Here is a 22,718-nt window from a genome sequence, read left to right on the forward strand (position 1 = left end):
ATTTGGCTGAGCTCCGATTTTCAAAGTCCTTTGCAATCACCGAGATACTGCAGGTCCGATTAAAAAGGGAAAGCCTGTGTAGCTGGAAACCGTCCCTGGGTGGAAGAATTCCAGGGTTTTTGCAGGGTTGGGAACACAGCCTGCTGACCTTGGAGGTTAGGCAGCCCACCTCCCGCCCCCAGTCACTATGGGGCTAAACACGAGTGAGAACTGCAGGGGTGCCTCTTTGCACCGCCCTGGATTTCACAGAAGCAGAAAATACCACGTGCCAGAGCAAAGTCAGCAGGGAAACGACCATCCCTGGCGATGCCCACAGGCCTGCATCGAGGACAAGCTCCAGTGCAGAATGGCTGGACCTCCTCTCTGAAGATTTTGACCACTTGCCTAATAGTTCTGGTTTTGAAAAGTTTCCAATTATACCACGTTCCGCAGAAAGCAAATTAAAACGACTGTTTTTACTTGAAAATAAAATAATATAAAGCAGTGAATATGCTAATGATTTTCCCTTACATTCTTATCATCTCATTTCATGCCTTTAAACAGAAAACCTTGTGAATCTTACTATAAAAATTATCAACAAAGTAGAAACAGCCTTCCATCTTACACCAAAACTTGGAGGGCTGAGTTTATACCATCCTGACCCAATCTGACTGAAATTGAAAACTTTTCCTCTACCATTAATAGCTTTTCCAATTCAGCAGTTCAAAGCCGCAATCCCTCACAGCCTATGCAAGGATTTGGGATCATTTTATAAATCTGTGTGGCAAATGAACATGAAAGAGAAACTCTCCTTATGGCTGGGAACTATCCTTTGGGGGGAAAAATGTTATTAGCTTTTTAGAGAGCATTTGCAAGGGTAATTTGCACTATAGCATCTCTTTTTATTGGCCTTGCAAGCAAGTGTTGAAACAATTTGCCTTATCATATATATTCACTTTGAATTGGGACCTCATGTGAAATGTTTCTCTTGAAACAAGAAACAATGAGTTTGAAAACCAACACTAAAAAAAGTTGTGTGTGGCAATAATTTACTTCGACAAATATATTCAAAGGAAAGGGGGAAAGCAAGAAGGAAAGGATAAATGAAAGAGGAAAGGAAAAGCTTCTGATTTAGTCCGTCATAACTTAAGGCAGCTATCCCAAAGCTCCCAGTTGGGTCCAGCAATTTCACAGGTATTAAAACAGGAGGGTAAATCGCTACTCCTGGACATCATTTGTATTTCATTACTTCTTAAGTGTCCTCAACCAAAACCAGAGCCTCACCACAAGAGACTCTGCACAAACAAACAGCAAAGAAACACCTTTACCACCCCCAGACAATTCCCATCAGACAGCCCTAAGTCAAGATTTCCATCAGCTGTAACAGACAGCAGCCCAGGATGGAGCATTTGATACAATGACTACAGAAGTCACTGGAAATCTTTTCCCTCTTTCAGTGTGCTTTGACTCGTGGAAGAAGCAAAGCTGCAGATTGCTCCTGAAAAAATAAGACTGAAACCTCCAAGCCATCTGACCTTGCTCTGTGGGACAGTTCTTCAATACAGAAGACTGAGCAAAGAGAATTGATCTCTTTTATGCTTTGGTACAACAAAATGTAGACTGTGGATCTCCAGTTCTGAAAGTGGCATTTCATTCTGCCAGGGCAAACAACTTCCATTTAAAGAAAGGAAAAACCTACTAATAAATGACACGGCAAGGAAACAATACTACACTTTCAGGGAAGTTACATATCATTTGAAGTGCAAGACCAGGGAAAGTACTTTCTTCTGCATAAAAACAGTACCAAAAAGACCTATGGAAGTGTAACAAGAAATAATAAAATCAAAGGTCGCCAGTTACATATGTTTCTAGTGCTGATTCTTCCCTACAGCAAGAATTCAATTTGCAGATGACAGCCCTGCAAGGCAGTTTCCTAGTGCAGATCTTCTCTTCTCTTCTTCTGGAGTTCAAGGGATTCCCAAGGGGTGGTAAGAGTCTCTTGCTCACAGGCTAAAACAATTTACTTGTTCAGTTGCTGCAACTTTTCTGCCTCCCATCCCAGCACTGTACTGGGTACACTAACCAAAATTTACCCAGCAATACTACTTACTCTGAATTTTTCAATTAAATGCATTTTAATTGAAAAAAAAAATAATGGAAACTTGCTAGTTTCTGTAGCAAAATGCTCAACCCCTGCATAACTGAGATGAAAAAAAAATGGAAAAAACCACCCAAAACACCACACAGGTCAACAGGATGGATGCTCACCCAAGCTGCAAGTTCAAACCCTACTTCAGATGAGAAGCCTGGACCATGATTCCATATGTCTTGTGGGAACACATTAACCTCTGGACTATGAACTACTCCAAAGTGGTGTCTTTCCCTCAGGGTTAGATTTTACTTCTGGGAGGGTGAGCTTTTTGGGGGTTTTTTGGTTTTTTTTTAAGTGAAAATTCCTGAAAGCTTCCTTTTTCATTCTGATTCAGAAAAAGACAAGAACAGAGGGGTTTTTAAGGTTATTGAAAAGTACAATGGGCAGTACTTTCAACTTTCACAAATCAACATGGTGGCATTTAAATCAGCGTAACTCCCTTGACTTGACTGTTTTTCAGCTTGACCCAACAGAAACAGGAATGATGTAGGGTTATGTTTGATGAAAACTGGGAAGTGAACCTGACCAGCAAAATAGAGCAATTACTTTTTCAAAAATTCTTGCCTACAGTAAGATAAACACGAAACCCCAAAAAACCCCTCACATCAAGTTCTTTAAAATATTTGTCCATGCAAAGCTACAGACTCAATTCCCATGTCCTTAGCTAAATTCTCACTGGCTCCTGAGAGATGCCTGTGACAGTTTTCCCTCACCTTCGAGGACATTTCACTGCATAATCACTGCATACATAAAAAAAAAGCCAATCTCTGCTTCACTTGCTCATGACAGAATTGCCACTTGTTTACTTACAGTAGTAAAGTAAGTCTACTTGGCATCAGGTCATCAGCTTGGAAGGCAATATATTATTTCAGTACATTGAAATCCTCAACAATATTAACTTCAGAGGTAGAACTTGTCTCTCAAAATGACCCATACAGGAAAATATAAAATGAACCAAAAATATGCACAGCTAAGACTATGGGAGAAGACACAGACTTCGGACAATAAATTAATAAACCCTCAAACCAGTGCATGCATTTTTCATTGATGTTTTGGTCAGCACTATGGGCCATCATAAGTTGAACAAAGCAATTTCTGAGCTTTGAACACCCGTTTAAGTCCAAAGCTTACTTACAATTCATGTAAAAAGTCAAACTGAACATTTACAAACTGAAGCATCAAAGGGCATGACTACATTTTTAACCAAGTCTGGGATACAGTATTTTAACTGCATGAACTATTTCTTCCTGCTTATCATGTCCACCATCAAGAGTCGGGATCTGGTTGCTCTGCAGTACTTTGTAGTGTTCCCAAATGAAGATGCATATGATGATACAGATATAGCCACCATACATCTGAATCCATCTGCTTGCTGCCAACATAACATACTTGTTCAATACTGCATTAGTATTTAGTTGTGACATAAACAGCCCCATATTCACCAAGTGCCGAGTTTTACACATTTGAGCAAATGCTTACTAAAGTCCTTTAAGTTAGCCAGGTGCTTAAAAACCAAGCTGAATCAGGGCCAAAGTCAGAACAACTGTTGACACGGAACGATATAAAGGCTTAATATCAAATGAAAAATGATGCCAACACAAAGCTCATTCAGCTGAATTTCACTGTCATTAAGCCACACACACACACATAATTCCTGGAGACATTTGACCTAATGGAACTCTAAGGTCAAGCAGAATGATTGTTCCCATCTATTTCAATGTGAAAACAAAATTATTGGTTTGTGACTACAAAAGTTCTCTCAAAACTAAAGCTGTTTTAGACAGGCTTGTCCACTCATACAATAATGACTTGAATGTTTATCTAAAGATTTGAACAAAAAGAAATTACCTATGACCCTGACAGATGTGTGACAAAAAACGTAGAATTAATAAAATCCTACATAACACTTCATTTAAATCTGCAAATGACTTGATAAAAATCTATATTCTAATGTATCTCCCTTCTCAGATGACTTGGTTACAAAACAGTAAGAAAAAATCCCTCTTCATTAAATGTCTCAAAGCAAACTGAAGAGCTGATTGCAAAACCTGAGCTGTGGCTATTCTGAATATCCCTGGTATTTGTATGATGTGTTGTCATATTAACACTCTTTAGGTGTAACTACTCATATGTGGCTGAAACATTAGAATTCTAGGTTTGAACCACACAAAGACCAAGTTTTGATGCAATATATATCCCTGCCAGTGTGTGCCTTGCATTATGGTCTGGGGAGTTTGCCATCACACAGCGTGTCACTTTCTATAAAATAAAATCTGGGAATTATTGAAGCCATTGTCATTTCATATGACAAAAATATCAATGTTAAATGTGCCTTTAAAACATTTATCAGTCACGTGTGTCAAGAAGCAGGAGATGAGAAATATTTCATGTGAGTAAAATGCAGATAAGTTAACCTGACAAGAACATGTATTCACTTAAGAACGGGTTATGTCCCTCTTGGCATGGACATCATACTGTGCAGAGTCTCCAAGAATTTAATTAGAGCTGTAATATAGTAATTAACTACTATATATTGAAACCTTTTGTAATTTTATTTTTTTTTCAATAGTGGGTGAAGAAAGAGAAATGATCATGCTGGAAAAAAACCCAATGGCACGGGAAAACAGAAACTACTGTAAATCCACAGGCAATAAAACATGTATGGTGGACTTTGTCATCTCTCTGTTCCACTGCTGACCTCACCTTGGACCCAGTTACTTATGACACTTTCTCTGAGTTACAAAAATAATGCAATAAAGTCTGATTTATTTTTGATAGTTCACCATAAATAATTCTTTAAAGAAAATATTTCTGCTTCACAAAATCGATGGGGTAAATTCGCCAAGACTCTAAATATATATTCCACAACTTCTCAACCATAAGTATTGCTGGTTTTATGCAGAAAATAAAAATAATTCCAAACCTGGGTCCAAACACAAATATCAGGCACCTGAAAACCCCTCCTTTTACAATGTACATGTTTCTTAGGCAATTGTTTGGCTTCCACAAACACCAATATAGAGTCTTGTGGAGATTCTCTACGTAATCCAGACAAAGTGAGGAAGTGAGGTTGAACCTAACCTGAGCCAAACCTGAGATCCCTTTTCTCCTAGCCTCATGCCAAAAGAAGGCTCAAGCACAAGAGAAAGGGAGAAACTGTCCCACCACACACTGTGAATATGCAAGTCAACACTGACTCTTGGAGATCTTCAGGTTCAGCTCTGATCCCCCAAAAGTCAGCAAATCCTGAACCTACTCATTTTCTTGGAACTCTTCAAAATTTCTCACTTATGAAAACACTATTTAGATTCAAAGGATAACATACTGGATCCAGAGTAAAAACGTTGACATGTATTATTCCAGCTTGATCCTTATTTGGGTGAGTGATCTTAAGAACTTCTGTTCTTATTTCTCCACCCACAAAACAGGAATAATAGTAACTTACCACCTTGATACAGTATTTTGAAATCTGTGAGTAAAAAGCACCACACAACAGTTGAATTTCATAATTAAGTGTTATTATAATCTAAGTGGCATTTGGCAAAAATAAAGAGAATATAAAAGCATCCAGGCTTTGATTTATTGTTACTTAGTTCCTGGGGGTATTCTTTCAGACTATCTTTGCCTTCTTCGCTCAGCAGTATGAAGCACAAACCCAACATTACAGAGGATGAATGTTAATATGTTCAGGATAAATGCACCTATGAAGACACTTACCACAGTGTAATGGGTTACATATCAGCTGAGCCATAACTTTCTGTGTGGATGCTCTCAGGCTGTTGCAACTGCCTTTGAAAATCTTTTAAACTGCGATCACTCAATCACTTTGAAAAAGTAGCTCCTCCACAAGTTTTCAGAGCCAGAATCCTCATTGACTGTGGAGTCTTAATTCACAATTTGTCTACTGGGATGGATGTGCCCCTACTTGTAGTTGAAAACAACACATTTTTTGTTGGTTGGTGAAGCAGGAGCAGAGTTAAAAACAAAAAAAAACCCTATCCAGTTTCCCCATGCTGCTTCCCATGACTCTTTTTATGTTTCCTTGAGATTGCATTCCCTGGGGTAAGATAAGTAAGTGGCCATCAGCAGGGGGAAGGACATTCACTGCCACGACACAGAGAATTTGAGGCTTGCTCAAGGGACCCTCCCCACCAGTGCTCCCCCAACCAACAGGAGCCCCATGGGAGACAGAGGAAAGCCCTCAGGGACAAACTTCCTGAAGGACACTGAAGGAGACATTTTCAGTTAGTGATGACTCCTGAGCTGCCTCTGAGCCTTGCTGGGGTAAAAGCTGTTTGGCCTTGGCCCAAACCGTGCCACCATGCCTTGTTCCAACAAGGTGAAAGCACTCATCACAAGGTGTCACTACAGGAGCCAAACCCTGACCTTGGGACTTCCCTACCCCACTCCCTGGTCCTCTGGAGGACCATGAGGACAACCCACCTTAAGAAATCTATATCCCAGGTAGCTCAAGTCACAACTTGAGCTCTGTCCCAGGTCTCTGCTGTAAACTTCCCCTAACTCACTGGCACAATCTAGCCTCCCCACACCATGCCCTGCCTTCCTGCCTCCCCATAATCCAGTTGTTTTCCATCTTTAAAACAAAAATCCAAACAAAAATCCCTCCTCTAATATACAAAACAGGACATACAGGAAGGTAAAGTATTTCTCATTTCCTTCACCAGGGATCAAGACCAGGGCTGTTCCCTTGACTTTACATCAAAAGCTAATCCTCCCACCTCCTCCTTGAAGACAGGCAAGTTCTCCAGACTCTTCCTCATTACATAAAGCACACGCATAATCCTTCCCCTCCCACAGAGCATCTCAAGAAACACAATCCTCCGCCTCCCCCTCAATCACAAGTCTAATCCCAACACTTCTGACATTGCCCACTAAATAGCCATCAGTACACTGAGAACAAATGGAATTAAGCATAAAGTCTGTATATGGTTTAAACCACAGCCTCACAATTGATTTTTCTGGTTTTCTACTCAGCCTTCATGTTCTGCTTCATACTTGCAATTTAAAATTATTTTTCTATATAAATTCTGTCTTTTCTTTTTCCTTTTTCTCTTTACTTTTTTGTGAGAGATGAGAGGGAGACGGGGTGGTTTTTTATTAGTGAATAGAAGATTTTGTTTTGTTTTGTTGGTGGCATTTTATGGCCTTATTTTAGACACAAGTTCATGGTAAGTTCAGAGGAAAGGAATTTTCAAAGAAAATCTAGCACAAAGCATTATGGGGAATGATATGGAAAGTTGACAAAATTATGGTAAACAATGAAAAAAATAATTAAGTGTGGGGAAACACTGCATCAGCATTTATCACATTGTTAATTTTTCTTATGGAAAATGCTTTATTGTCTGCAGTTTCAGAAAGAGATCTTAACCTAGGCTATGGAAGCAGAAGGCTGCAAATAAAATGGGTTTGAAACATTTTTTTATATATAGAGAAAAAAAAGAAAATGGCAAATATGTCTGTATGAGATAAGGCTTTCAGAACAAAATATAATACATGGAAATCCTTTCTTGAAGTGCTTTGTGGTCTTAAGGAGGTAGGAAACTTGAAACAGTAGTTACAGTAAACACAAGTCTAAACAAGGTGTGAAAAATTGGGGCAGAGGCAGAAACAAAAACTGAAGAAAGCGGCTAAAAGAAGTGAGAGAAGTGATGTCTTACATGGTCATGGCTAATCTATTTACAGTTACTTTAAAATCCATTTAAGAACTCAGTTGCAAATAAATAGAGAATGTCTATGCCCAGCATTTAGCAAAGGTAGTTAGAAGATGAAGAATAAGTAGAGGGCTGGGCACTCAGAACTCCTTGTTCTAATTCCAGGCTGCCTGTGTCAAATTGGCTAAGCCATACCAGCTCTTAGACCAGTTCCTTTCCTGGATAATGGGGTGATAGCATTTTCCTTTCCAGCATGCTATCAAGATGTATTAACTAAATTATATTAACTAAGTCTACCTTACTGTCCTCCTGCAAATCTTCTGTCAGGGCTCCTTACTTGCCTTGATGTCTACAAAGGATATCTTGACTGCTGGGCAGCTGGTGTATTAAGATATCTGCCTATTGTAAGTATATCTACATTAGCAAACAATTTGGTGCAACAGAGGCAGAGCATTAGATCACAGCAGTTGATACCAAGGCACCTTCATCTACATTATCTAGGGCTCAGGTTTACTACTGACTAGATTCAGCCTTGTCCTCTGTACTGAATCTTGCATGTAGTTCCCTTTTGTCTCGAGGGACCAACCACTGGTTTAGACCCTTGTATTTCTATCAGTGTTCCTGTGTTTCTTCCACTTTATTTTCCTCCAGAGGAATCTAGTTCGACACAAACCAAAACCATTCTTCAAACCAAGCTGACATATGCTAAGTTAAAAAAAAGACCAGGGAGATTTTCTTCAAAACCACAGGAGTGCTCCAAACCAAAATGCTAAGACCAAAATGCTAGCAATCAGTGCTGACTACTATAATTTTTCTTTATGCATTCCCTCTATCTCCTTATCCATATCCTGGTTGTTTTGTTCTTTTGGTCTTCAAGTTATATTAAAGTTGTACACCACCACCATAGGGTTTTGGTGGTGAAGCCACTCTATGAAGACTGCTCCTGACTGCAGTTTACATAGACTCACAAGCAGCTGCAAAGGAACAAGTTAAAGTGCAAATAATGGAGGTGCAAAGGAAGAAAGAAACACCTGGTGCTAGGTATTATAAACCAGTTTCCCCACTGCTGTGTGAAGTGGTTTAAGATAGTAAACTTTTGGGATATTCACAGTCAGGTCTTATTCCATGATACCATTCCAGTAACAAGATCATTTTTCATACAGTGGCGCTGCATTGAAGAATTATTTGGCTCATCATCTGTACTAAAAAATTATTTTTCTCAACAGTAATGCATTTAATTATTAGTGTTCATAATTTTTCCTTTTTTTTTTTTCTGGGTATGTTTTATTTTACAACTTATTACCCACCTGAAAGGAGATTTTACCTACAAATACGAAGTCTGTTGCAGGGTTTTTCCCCTCTGCTGAAGGAACAGAAAACGCATAACTGTTAAAAGTACTCTTAGTTATGTTCTATTCTGTATATGAAACAATTACTTGGAGAGTGGCTGTATAAAAGACATTTGACAAGGAGAGTGTTGAGAGCATTTAGTAAGTACAGAAAAAGGACAACTTCTTGATACAGGCCAAACAATATTTTAAGTAGGAAGATTTCCATTTTGTTGTTACTGTGCTTTTAATTGCAAGAGGTGTCAACTTCTATTCTTATGGAGAAATCAGTCAGGAATCAACAATAATGAGGAGTACATTCAAAAGGGTTACTTCAAGCACCAGGAAGCTAATCTTCTTTGGTTATTCATAACTACTAAAGAGATAAAAGCTTATTCACGGAATAATTCAGAGCACCTAAGCTAAACACTGCCTCTGAACCACCCTCTACCCACATCCTTCCCCACTGAGAGATGAACAGATGAAAGCCAGCCTTAAGTTAGTCTTTTGGAATAACTCCTGTTTGTGAACAGCATTTCCATGTATTTTATCTCTTTAATCAGAGGGTTTAAAATACATTGTTTTATTTTGAACTGCAAGTGCTTCAATTTTGCCACTCAAATCGCACTCAAATATTCTCAAATTTTAACATTTCATTTGGACTTGCCATCAGAAATGCCTCAATAACTCAATAAAGTAGAAGTATTTCAGCTTTGAGAGGTATTAATTTGGATCCATTCTCAGAATAATGTGATTTATTTTACCTATATTCCTGTGGACTCCTGCAACTGATATTGAGTTAAGGTCTCCATATACACCCTTTCAACTTAAGGTAAATTAGAATTGACCTGAAGTTACTACGACTAGATTTCCATGATACTTTTTTGTTATTACCATGTAGTTAGTCCCTGTAGATTGGAAATCACATAATAAGTTTATGTTTAAATAATGTTCTAATACCCTAAAAATGTTCAAATGCCCTAAACAAATACTGTACTAATACCTTATACCTTAAATATATGGTCTTAAGCTCTGCCAGGGGAGGTTTAGGTTGGATATTAGGAAGAAATTTTTTACAGAGAGAGTAATCAGACATTTGAATGGGCCACCCAGGGAAGTGGTGGATTCTCCATCCCTGGAGGTGTTTAAGGTGAGACTGGATGTGGCACTCAGTGCCATGGTCTGGTAACCACGGCGGTCTTGGATCAAGGGTTGGACTTGATGATCTCGGAGGTCTTTTCCAACCCGGTTGATTCTATGATTCTGTAATTCTATGAAACGTAGAAATAAAGAACAGTAAAATCTTGGAGATACTCACGGTGGGAGCACTGTGCAAAAATTCAAGATACAGATGGATACCAAAGAGTGGAAACAGGACATGGAGCATCACAGGGAGCATTCAGCCATGACTGCACAGCATCGAGTACAAGCTGATGAGGCCACGTACCAAAACACATCTACTGGCTACGGTGGCCAGCAGGAACACCAAGAATTCATGCAGTGCTTCCCTCTCTCCTGAGTCAGACCAAATCTATCTGCTCCATCCTAATTGGTGAAGAGAAGCTTCTGGTCCAGACTGTCTGTGTGTGTATTTTGTGCTCCTTAACAGAGGTCACACCCCCGCCCACTGCAGAGTCTTTGCAGGCACCATGGTGCTAAGCCTGAGTCTGCCTTCAGTCATACCAGGGCAAAAGATGAGTTCTCTGTGTTAACAGGGATCACTCGGCACACATAGTGATAAGCAATCAACAATACTGTGCCTTTAAGTCTTGGAAATACTATTTTTTAGTTGGTTTCAGTTTCTAGATCAAGTTATTTTTGTAAATAAGAATAAATTACCATATATAAAGTAGCTATTAAATTAGCCACTATTACTCTCCTAGGGACCTAAGAAGCCTTAAAAAGCAGAGGAATTTTTAAAAGTCTTTTACTTTCATGTTTCTAATGATTATTGTCTTTCTGCTTCTAAAATCAAACCAGTTTTGCTCATCGTTTCTTGGGTTCTCAGAACAAAATATTTGCAGAGACCAAAATCCTTGTGTGACCCAGAAACATCAGTACTTTCCAAAAATACAATGACATGCTAACCTATTAATGCAAACATGATGCTTTACATACTTTTCACTAAATCACACCAAAATGCTCCATTGTGGCAACCTCATTGAACATGCTGCCAAACTTCCTTTATTAGAGACATTCGCAAGAACAAAACTTTCAAGTAATTAACTATTAACTAATCATCTCACTGTCTTTTTTTTTTTTTTTTTTTTTTTTAAATCAGATTGTTTGCACTACTTAAAATAGTTATTGGTTCTTCAGGGTATGTTTTTTTAACCCATATTTACCTTAAGTAATAGAGGGTCCAGTTGACTTCCAAGTCTTCTGACTCTCAGTATGAAAGCATAAGGATTGAAAAATCTGGCCTTTGGTGTCTAGCTCTGTACTTCTCCCACAATGTATCAAACTTTCCCTTCTTTGACTTAATGTCAGAGCAGAGCTTTTAATGCATGGCCTTGGCTTGATTTATGGGTACATTTAAGGAATGTGAGGTCACTCAAGCTAGCAAACCAGCTGGCCTCCATGCAACAGAGCAAAACAAAAACTTTAGGCAAAAAAAATCTCACTTGACTTGCCTAAAACAATGTATAAAATAGTATTTTAATTTTATTTTAAAAAACATAAATAAAACAAAATTGTTATGTTTTAACATGCAGATCTATTTTAAGTAGTAGCCACAGATTCACCTGAGAAAATGGTTTTTTTTTCCCAGTTTTGTCCTTACAGAGCAGTATCCACAGTCATGGCTACTTTATTACCAGTCTGAAAATGAACATCTAAGGGAAAGAGACTCCCTTTAAATTAAAAATTAATAAAACTTTGTCAATTATGTGACATAACACACCATTTGTAATGGAGGACAAAAAGTCTTTCCATAAATCTAATACAATACACCACGTTGTTAATGCTGCTGTCTGCAAGGCTTTAGTGAAGTCAATATTGTATGGAGACTGAAGAGATGCGTAGAGTACAAACTCCAATACATCATTTTACCATCAGTTCGTGAAAAATAAAGGTTAATCTATAAAGACCATAGGGCAGACTAGAGGAAGTCAGTATTTATGGGCTCCTTCTGCACTCAGTGAAGAAAAAGAGACACAGTATGAAGGCAACATGAGTTTTGTACCTTCTTCAATTTACAGATGCTTGAAGTTTTCCAGTGAAGTGCAGAAATCTTAGAGTAAATTTGCCTTGGTATTTACAAAACCCTCCTAAGACAATAGTCAAGAGTCTTCCAGTTTCCTGATAAATCAGCCATATGTGGTCAGCCACTGTGGAACTATACATGGCCATTCAGAGGGACAGCAGAAGAGGTCTGGACAACCCTCTTTCTCCAGGGACAAAGCACTGCAAAGATACACACGTATTTACACAGACCTAGTGTTGTCAAATATTGTGATTTTATCGTGAGATTCATAGCAGGCATTTCTCCTACAGATCTGCTCTGCTTATTGGAGAATATAAGTTCCAATTTTTCCAATTTAACAAAGAAATGGAGCTACAGGCTCTGATGCTTAAAAAAACCCACCCTTGAAAAAACCCACCCCTGACAATTCAAATGCAAGAAAAATATAGAAGGGGGTTGGGGTTTTTTTTTAACTTACGATTTCTAAATGATTTTGTGGCCTACTTCAACTGGTAATATTCACACAGATGGGTTAAATGTCATTTTTCACTCTGAATTAACTTCCCTAAAATCTGTTCTCAAAGCCTTGTCACTCACCTGAGTAATCCTCCTGGTTTTAAATGGGCCTCCATAAGTGACCAGACTAGTTTACTTCTGCACGCTGCTGAGCGTTACGTAGGAGGTGCTGATACTCCCACATCCCTTTAAAAAGAAGATTAGGCACTAAGATAAGTGAAAACTTCTGTTCAAATTGGCTCAAATCCTTCTCCTATTTAAATTGGTGGCAGAACTCCCACTTACTTCAAAGGTCCAGGACAGGCACGCTGTATTAATTAGGACAGTGCAAAAACTCTCATTACAAAATCGAAGCATGTGACACTCACCTGATTTAAAACAAAACAAACGAAAAAAAACTACCCAGTGTTGGATTTGCATCTCTGTGAACACTGGGCACTAAAGACTTCAGTGCAGAAGTCCTGGGGATTTCGGATTTTGAACCAAAAATATGTAAGAATGAGATACATTTACTCATTACTCATTTGTTGTAAGATTGAAAGTAGGGCCCTTTCACAGGAGGTCTAAATTCTCATGTAAACGAGAATAAAACTGTAGATAATACTTGTCACAGCTCTACTTACAATGAAGAGGGCTGGGTCTTTTTAATTTTAAAGAAACTTTAGCCTTTGCACTACTCTCTGCAATTCAGTGATGCAAGCTGTAATCCCAGTGTTGCCACATCTGGGCCCTCTCATAGAAAATCCCCAACATGGGGCAAGTACACTTCATTTAAATTACCCTCCCAGCTCATCCCTGCTCCCTCCTAGGAGATGGTTACACCAGGCTGGTCCATCGGATAATATCCTCTCTGCTACATCAATTAAACCCAAGAACTGCACTTGGCAGGGCAGCAGCAGTACCTGCTCAGTCGACAGTATAGGGGACTGAGGCCGAACTTCTGCTCCCCAGACCAAGCAGAGACATGTTTGCTCCACATCAAATTCAGCCTTTTTTTGAAGCGATGGGGGAGCAAGCAGGCTAATGTCAGGCTGAATATTTTTAATATTTATAATGAATAAAATTATATGCTTGGAATGCAACCTTCAGCATAACAGCATTAAAAACTAAATTTTTATTTGGATTATATTCATGGTAATAATAAGTAATGTAGGGGGTTTTTTGTGACATAGGTTAAAGAGTCTGTAACCTCTAATTTGACAGGAACTCTATTATCACTCTCTGGAAAATTAGACAAGATAGAATATTAAGACATCCAAAAACTGACACAAATAGAAAACTAGGTCTCTCACTTGCTCCTCTTTCTTTAAACAAGGAAGATGATTATATGCTGTTTGACATTCCATTTTCAGGGCAACTAAAGAGATGCCGGGAGTCACACTTCATTTATTCTTCCAAATGCCACCACTGAAAAAAAAAATGTGTTGGTATTTGAAGGCACCATACTCCCACAAACAGCGGCCAGAATTAACCTTGTCTTCCTGATGGATTCATTTGTGAAGTCCCTCAGTTTAGTTTCTCAAGACAAAATTAAAAATACCCTCATGGCTGAGTGTAAGCACTTAAAGCACACACACGACATGGTGGGCCAAAACTCCCCAGGGTGTAGCCTCGCTGAACTCATTGTATTAGACAAGTCAAGGGGAAATATGTTCTTGTAGAGATTTCCAGCCTCAAGATATTTGGATTTGCTTAAGGTTAGCGTCTGAACTTTTACATAACTATTCTGACTGAACCTCACAAAATTTTGAGGTTCACAACCAACTCTGAAACTAAGAGTGAAAGAAATTACTTTAACAACTCTTTCATGTTTCCCAGTAAGATGTTTTGCTTTTCAGTGTGAATAAAACAATGTTGTTTTAGATCTTGTCATGCCAGTGAACAAAGGCATAATGTTGCACACATTTCCTTAAACAAACAAACAAACAAACAAACAACCCCTCCATGTTTTTTGTTGGAACTTTATCAATCCAAAATAAGAAAAAAGAAAATTTAATTTTTTAAAATCTACTCAAAGCTGACACAAAAAATTAGAATCATTAGTGAGTTTTTAGTCTGTTCTTACTCAGGCAAAAGTCCCATTGAAATGAAGCCAACATTACTTCAAAATCTGAATACTGTTTCATTCAGCTTTTCAGCACCAAGATGAAGCTTTAGTTACAACCATCTGTCATGGGTATAATCTCATAGCACTGATACCCATTTCTCTTAAATATAACCTTTCTTCATAAACTCTCTATCTACCTCTGGTGTATATACAAAGCTCAAGAAATACAACCAAAAAATCAGTATTTTCATTATTATTGTACGTGAACGATAATAGTACCTTGCACATTAATAAAAATTCATCCCAGATAGCTTAGCTAAGCTGAAACACACTCTACAGTACGGAATCTTGAAGACCGAGATTAAGACTTGTTTTGGCACATCTCAAAAGAACGTATGAACCAGAGGGATGGTGGAAAAGAAGACAACATTTTATTTTAGGATCTTAGCACATTGTGAGGTTTCTCAAATGACAGTCTCCTCTGCTACCATTAAAAATCCACTATACATGCACTATTGACTATTAATAGGATGAAGTTTACAATTTGCTTTCAACGGGAAAATTATAGAGGACATGGAAAAATATTGTTATAATTGTGTCCAATAATAAAACTTAATCATCCCCGAGAGCTTGCATTCCTCAATATCCAAATATATCCCACTGGTCTTGCTAATGTGTGACAAAAGGCTGAAGACTCTGGACAAAAACAGAGAAATAGGGGTTGATGACAACTGAAATGAGGAAACAGCACAGTCTACTGGTTAAGGCACTGAACTGGGTATCAGGCCACATGGGGCTGCATTTCTAGCTGGGCTGCTGAGACACTTCTTTCTCTCAGGCCAAGTGCATGGTCAGTCAGGCCAAGATCAAGGCTGTAGAAATGCCTGTGCAGTTCAAGGTGTGGGCAGAGACATTTTCTTGCATTCTGACCTGTCTAATTGGAATCTACCCTGGCCCACACGGCCCCATTAGCATGATGCTCCGTCCACCTGCACTGCTGGAATACATTAACTTAGTTCGTTGACTTCCAAACTAGTCTGCTCATGCCCTTCCCTGTAGACACGCCCCTTACTGAAAAATAACAGGTCAAGGTCAAAAAAGAAATTCCAAGTAGTGTTATATTAAGTGCTATATTGATTGGTTGTTTTTATTTTCACACATAAAACCTTAAATAATGTATTAGCTTTCAACGTACCAAAATCTAAAAGTGATCACCAACTGCCCGGAACAGAAAGCAGGAAAGAAGGGAGGGAAGAAGAATCCTGACTTTTGACATGTTCTAAGATTTTTGACTCAAGATAGATTTTTCACATCAGTCATGATTTTTTTCACATCAGTCATGATTTTTGAAGACCTGGAATGACTATACTGTTAATGAAACATTTTTTGGTCTTAAGGGCCTGGTTTTCATCTTCAGTGACAAAACAACACTAAGTATCAGATCTCTTCTGGTTGGTTTTGGTTTTTTACAGAGAATGTAATTTAAAAACAGTCCAGATACTTCCAACTCCTAAAGTCAAGCGGTAGCAAAAACCTAATCTCATATACCGTGCTTCGATTTTAAAAGTCCATATGTACAGTTCCTGAGAATTCTGGGAACTGTAGTCTCCTGGCCTACTTTTCTCTTAAAATGTAATAAATTTCAAACAAACCATCCAGCCAAGTCTGTTGGTAAAAATGAGGCAAATATTGCCCCCTGAAACTATCTCCACCACTGAAGGGAAGAAAACCAAGTGAGCCTATTCCTCTAGTGTAAACAGATTATTCCCTTGCTTGAAGTGATGAAGCTGTCTCTCCCTATTGCACAAATATACAAAACAATATATCTTATCTATTTGCCAGGATACTGGGTAATGTCTCCAGGGCTGGCTATCAGCTGGTTTAATTGTAAGACAGTTTTACGTTAGGCATAGGGAGAGGGGAATTTGGTAAGCACTGTGAGGAGGGCGGGAGAAGAAAATAGGTCAGATAGCTTACAAACATGCCAGAAACAGAGACTAATAGTTCTACTTTTTATTCTATAATAAAATTAATGTTGCCCCAGCAGCATGCAATGTGGTACATCCATCTAATTTATTAAACAAACAAGAAGACAAAGGATTAGGTGAAGATAGTACTCCTGTGTATTTGTGAACTAGTTTCCCGTAATTAACAAAATTGATGATAAATATAATTTTGTTTTTACTTTCTCTTCGTTTTCACACATAAACATGCAATACGATACATCAACTAGAATAAAATCTGCTAAACTGATTATGAAACTACAAATCTATGATTTATTTAAATGTTTAGTCACAGCATTTTCCCTTTTACTGGTTCCTTCACGTACTAAAAAGAAAGGGCAAAACAGGAGGAGATATGCACAATTTCACCCACCAGAATTTTACATTAAACCCCACGATGTGCACACAGCCCAGGCTGCATGTTCACACACAGCAAAGCAAACAGTGCAGAAAACATGAAAGGGGAGAAAACACTGGACAATTCTGAACAAAAGCAATCTCAAGTACAAAGACTTGAGATCTTTTTAAGATCTCTGCAAGCAGAGAGGAAAATAAGTGCTTCAAAATGGGGGCAAAGTGAAGAGGGTTCTTTACAAATACTGACTCGAAGCCTTCAGACATTAAACGACTCATATTACAGATTAATGCTATAAACTCCCCCAAATCTCATCTCTCTAAAAATGCTGGAATTAATTTTTCTCTTGTCACTGGGAATTACATTTACTTGGTCAATCAAATCTGTCCAATTCTCCTCAAGAATTTGCAGCCTTTAGTACAGTTTGTGAAAGCAGCTCCTCAGAACAGGGCCTTTGAGAAGACAGAGGTAAACAGCCCTACTGCAGCAGGGAGAGTCCTGCAGAGAGGAAACCCAACAAAAGATGCATTATGCTATTAACAATAAGAAAACAGCTCTATGATTTCCTCTTATTTTTTATTATTTATATTGGCTTGGTGCCCAAAAACCCCAGAAGTCCTCCTGCATCCCAAAGCCTGAATGGAGCTTACAGACAGATTGAAGAGACTACAGGTAAAACATTTTTTTCTCTGAAAATACTGGTTTTGGCATTTGAAAAATTTTCTTTTCCCTGCTTTGCCTCACAAGCACAGTGGACAAGTGTGTTCAGTTTAAGATTCCCAAATTTATCATATCTGCTGCAATGACAGCATACTCACATGATGACGGTAGCCAAGATATCAGTGCTGATTCATATCTGCATGAAACTCATTCTTCAGTTCATAAAATTCTTCTTATCTTTTTGCTAAGTTTGAGGTCTGCTGGAATCTAAAAGCTCAAAGTGAAAAACTAACAGCATGTGTCTATTCTGGGGCTGAGCTGGAAGAAAAAACTGAGTTCCACAGCTTTCCCCCAAAACAGTAACACATTCAGGTTTATTTATAACTCTCACCTATTTTGGAAGTTTTTGTGAACCTAGCCTGACATTCAGTTTGGTAATTCAGCTTAAAACTAGGGGAAACTCCTCTCCTTTTATGCCTCCATACAAATGCTATGAGAAGCCTAATACACAACAAACAAATTAATAGCATACCGTGACACAACACATGAATGTCACAAATTAATTACTAAATTCTAAAAAGGAAAGGTAAATAGACAAAAATCGACTCTGAGCAACTGTTTGCATCAAACAGCAAACAGAAAAAGGAAAACAGAAAGACAGTGTCTATGTGCTGGAGATTATAAAAGGTTCTGAAAACTGCAGTATGACTTTGGCATGGGTGACACGGAGCTGTGAACACTTTCAAGGAGGTCCCATCAGACCTTGGAGCTAACGATCCTCTTTCAAATCTGTCTACTTCTTCCTTTTAATCTTCCTTTTCTGTTGTTTTTGCTTGAGAGAAAACAACAAGGCATGATGCTGTGGGAGAGACGCCAATACTCAGCTCCTGCTGAGAAGAGGGGAAAAAAAAAAAAAAGATGTGTTTGAGCTGGAGCTGCTGAATCCTGCTCACTTTGTGCAAAGGAATTAAACAGTGTCTCCCTTCACTGACTAAATAGGACAAATTTGGTTTACCTGGGTGAGATAATGTCTTTCACTGATGGTGTAAAGTAAAATGACGGTGCATTTGAGGTAGAAAAGGATGTATCAATTCAACTCCACTGCTGCCATAAGCAGCATCCAAGGGAGATGGGAATTGCTCTGTTCTAGGTGGTAAGTCCCTCCACACCTGCCTTGGCAAGGAGATGCAGCAGCTTGTCCATGGCGGGACATCTTGATTGCTTAGATCATGGGTCACAAACTTTTGGTGACAGAAGGAGAAACTGAGTTTGCACAGCCCCCCCCCACTCAGAAAAAAAAATCATTTTATCTCATTTCTGAGTACAAAGATTTAGGATACTGCATAAAACAGATTTTTCAGAATTCTGCTTTTAACATTCTACACCTGCTTCAGTTTTTCTATACAGTTTTTATAACTGAGAGGACGACACAGGACACAGGAGAGAGCTATTTGCTGTTCTACTGTCTCAGTCATAGAGTGTGGCTGAAAGTTCAGAAAGCTGGTATTTCTACCACATGGCACAACTGCCATGAAGAACAAGCTCCAAATTCAGTATATAGTCTTAAACACTGTTTTTCTAAAAAGAACTACCTCACAAATTACAACAAAAATTAGCAATACCAGCATCAATCATGTACAGACCTCTAAGTGCCTCAAATTGCTTTTGCATAGGAAACCAAACACCATGATCCACATTAAAAAACCTAAAACCTAGAGTGCACAGAAAAGTCAAGTATTTTCTCTTAATCTGTTTTATCCATGGTCCCACACTTTCTTCATCCCCAAACACTGACTCAGAGTTTAAGTAATTTTGAGTTTGGCAGTTTTTGAAACATTACTTCAGAAGAACCCACCTTCTGTGGAAGTCCACAGCATCTGTATTTATACTCGGGAAATAATAACATTATTCTGTTCAAGAATAGAACTTGCTCTAAAATGGTGTCCTTTCCACAGAATGGAAAGCAGAAAAAGTGATCATAATGCATTGTCAGAAACATACACACACACACACAACTGAGAGCCAACATTTTCTTTTACAAACTCAGAACGAGACAACAGAGTACTTCCAAAGCAGTGAGCAGGATCCTGATTTTTGGGGCACCTCCACAGGCCAGTGTCCAGGCTCCAGCAATGCCAAACTCCTCCTCCCCCACCACGGGCACAGTGACAATTTGCATGGATAAGCAGAAGTATTCAGCAGCTGCTGGATTTCACATCCAACTTTTCCCCTTCACCCCCCAGTCCCAAGGCAAGGCCACAGCAGAAAAGCAAGCAGGTCAGACAGCAGCATCCCACAGACCACCAGCTGGACTGCTCTGACTTATTCCAGCTTTAAGTGTTTTTTTTCATCTTACTATTTGATGTAGGAAGCTGCTTCCTTCTTTCCTTCTTTTCCTTCTTTCTCCGCCCAGTTATTCATTTAACTTTTTGGAGGCAAACAGAACAGGGAGCCAGCATAGCCAGTGCTCACAGGACGGCACTGTGCAGGCTGCGACCCCCTCCCACAGTCATCCCACCAGCAGCGTAAAACTCAGATAACAGAGCCAAGGATCTTGCTCCTCCACCTGGATTGCCAATGAAGCTCTGAGCCTCAAGGCTGCCCAGTCAAGTCCTACCCCTCCTTTGTGACACACAGGGACACACGAGAAAGTATTTTTCCTCTGAAGACCTTTCCCCAGTTCAAGCCCTCCCCACCTGCAAACCACACCGTGGGAGTAAAGATGTTCATCCCCAGGCATTTCATCCTTCCATGCCTGGCCCTGACCACCCACAAGAGGAAGATGTCTCTGAGAGAGGGTGGCCCTGATATTAGGTGCTGTGTGTCACAGAGAAGGGAGCAGAAATCAGAAGAAATCAAATACATTCCCTCTTTCTCACATGTGTGTGAGTTATTTCTCCACGCCAGCCCATATATAGGCTCCAGAACTTCAGTTTTCTTCACACTAGTTCAGTCCTCCTTTCCATGAAAAAAGAGGCTTAATTTGAAGTTCAGTTCAGTCAGGAAAGAAAAACAGTCCTTCGGCTGCAAAGATTTTCAAGTCATATGCAGTACTTCAGGGTTTCAGTTTTTCCTTGCATCATTTACTCTGTGCCTGGACAAACATTTTCTCTCCCTTGACTTTTTCAAGCCTCTTCCTCACCAACCCACGAGTTCATACTCACAAGCCTGCTTTAATGAGCCTTCCTTACACCCTTCCCTTCAGACCAAGCTGTTTTAATATTTCCGTTTTATTAATTTTTTTTTTCATTTCCATCCAACTAAATAAACTTCGAAATCCAATGATAATTATTTTCAGCACTACTAAGATCAAAACAAAGTTTCTCAGTGTTTTCAAAATGAGCATCTGATCTATTTAACACCAAAAAAAAACTCCAAACCCAACATGTAACGGTAAGACTCTTACCTTAAGTTTTGACCAAACTATGCAGGAAAAATCTTAACTTCGGTTATCATGCAATATGCAAATTTCAAGATGGTATTTTAGCTGATGTTGAAGCATGTAGCAGAAAACTTGGCTTACAGGAAAAAGCCAGCTTGCCAGTAAGGCCTGCGTGCCTGCTAATACAGACAAAAGAGGTATCTGAGGTTCTGCAAAACCTAAATGAACAGACCTAATTTATCCAAGTCCTTGACAGCCCACACAGTACAAAGCAGAGGTCTTAGGGCAGCAAGAGGGGGAAGTCTTTACAAATACAGCACGATTTCTGTACCTCGGTATTCCGCAGATGGGCAGTATCACTTTCAAAGGTTGAATGCTTTTGACTAGGAATGAAGAACACCACAGTTGTGATATTATTTTGTTTGCCATTAATAAAACTGCACAAGCTATTTTACACTTGTTGCATAATTGGCAAATACCAAACAAACTAGAAAGAGCCTGTGCAAAGGTGAACACTCTGCACCCAGCTCCCAGTGACTCCCAGCCTCACGGAAGCCAGCAGGCAGTTATTATACACCTTGGGGATAATATTCTCTTCGAAAAAGAGATGGCCATCCTCCTTCCAATATGGTTACTAGTGTTGGAGGGGACATCCAATTTATTTGTCTGGGGGTGAGCATATGTCAGGAAGAAAAAAGAGAAACAAATTCCTATTTTCTTTTAAGTGCTACAAAACGGTCTGAGGAAGCTGCATGTTACCACCACTTCAAACTGTTGCTGCATTAGTTTTGCTTTTACTGTGGAACACCATGGGGTAAAACCTTAGTCTTCCTCTGAAAAAAAAAAAAAAGGAAAACAAACCTATACTGATATCAGAAAAGGGTGGGGGGAGAAAAATGACAGCCACTGGCCTGCCCTTTAACCTTTCTAACAGAGCTGGTGGCCGCAATGAAGCTTAATCAATGCAATGGAAGTGACATTTCGCAGTCAAATCAAATTAAATGGAAATGAAAGGAAAATCTGAGGTCCAACCTAAAGGCTGTTCCCTCTTGCACCGAGGTCATTGCCATGGCAACTAAATGCTACAAATGTGTAGAGTAAATCCTTAACAAATCTGTAGAGAGCATGTCCAATTGAATATGATAGTTCCTGTCACTGTACTTTGTACCTTTCAAAAGAAAGGGAGAAAATAAAACAAAGCGCATCTTACAGCCCGTGTAGCAGAAAAGAAGTTCTGCCAGCAACTACACAGCGCAGCAGCAGACTTAATCTTTCCCTTCTGCTTGGACATGGAGAAACCAAACAGCTTTACTGTAAGACAGCAAGTGGGTAGCTATGGACAGAGACCATATTAAGTGGATTAGGGCATGGTGTGTTACAGTTTTCAGTCTTGCTTCAACTGGAGGGCTGGTAACTGCGAAAACTTCCTTGTATCATTGC

General features: G+C 39.1%; 1 protein-coding gene across 2 annotated transcripts in view; it reads right to left on the minus strand.

The window, feature by feature from the left end:
• Positions 1 to 22,718, minus strand: part of SOX5 (SRY-box 5) — a 641,934-nt gene that overhangs the window by 557,786 nt on the left and 61,430 nt on the right. The window contains exon 1 of one of the 2 annotated variants that reach the window (XM_027680807.1): positions 18,055 to 18,128. The exons of the other annotated variant lie outside the window; for it this stretch is intronic. The gene's annotated coding sequence lies outside the window, so the exon portion shown is untranslated. Of the gene's footprint in view, positions 1 to 18,054; positions 18,129 to 22,718 lie in introns of those variants that run through there. 2 annotated transcript variants of the gene reach the window in all.

Source organism: Neopelma chrysocephalum, unplaced genomic scaffold, assembly GCF_003984885.1.
Source record: "Neopelma chrysocephalum unplaced genomic scaffold, ASM398488v2 Primary Assembly neopelma1_59, whole genome shotgun sequence".
NCBI lineage: Eukaryota > Metazoa > Chordata > Aves > Passeriformes > Pipridae > Neopelma > Neopelma chrysocephalum.